Consider the following 583-nt stretch of genomic DNA (forward strand, 5'->3'; position numbering starts at 1 on the left):
ATAGAGCCAAAAGATATCATCCGTTGTCTGACCTTCAACGCTTCCTGAATGTTCCCATTGTAGTCAATAATTTCAGTGGCCCCCTGGTCTCCTTTTTGCCCAGGCGGGCCCTGCACGAGGACATTTGGCACATTCATTGAACAAATATTCGACACGGATGACGACATCACCTGAAGGCAAGAGTCTCACCTTTGGCCCTGAAGGCCCAAAGTCTCCTTTGTCTCCACTTTCGCCCTAATTCAGGATAGAGAAAATATAAGTTAGTTGACCTCACGGGCTCTGAATGATCGCAAAAAATAAACAAAACAAAACAGAATGGTAGCGATGATAACCTTTGACCCTTTGGGACCAGGTGTGCCTGCCTCTCCTTGCGAACCCTGACAAAGATAAGACAATTACAAGTACATGACAAAACAATGGTGGGAAGGAACAATACACAAATATTTTGTTTCTGACTTCTCAGGCATCTGTGCTTGTGCATTGATTATTCTGAAAACCTTTTATTCTGACTCCTTATGTTTGAAGGCGCAAATCTGTACTTTCTGGTTTTTCAAAATAGGCTTGTTCGTTTTTTTTTTTTTTT

At 42.0% G+C, this 583-nt stretch overlaps 1 long non-coding RNA gene across 1 annotated transcript; it reads right to left on the reverse strand.

Moving 5' to 3' along the window:
• Positions 1-31: 31 nt before the first annotated feature.
• Positions 32-545, reverse strand: LOC109508770 (uncharacterized). The gene is made up of 3 exons (XR_002166770.1): positions 333-545; positions 190-234; positions 32-110 (listed from the first exon to the last, which is right to left on the reverse strand). It is a non-coding gene; the product is annotated as an uncharacterized LOC109508770 (long non-coding RNA).
• Between the last annotated feature and the right edge of the window lie 38 nt (positions 546-583).

Source organism: Hippocampus comes, unplaced genomic scaffold (assembly GCF_001891065.2).
Source record: "Hippocampus comes isolate QL1 unplaced genomic scaffold, H_comes_QL1_v1.1 C16600852, whole genome shotgun sequence".
Lineage (NCBI taxonomy): Eukaryota > Metazoa > Chordata > Actinopteri > Syngnathiformes > Syngnathidae > Hippocampus > Hippocampus comes.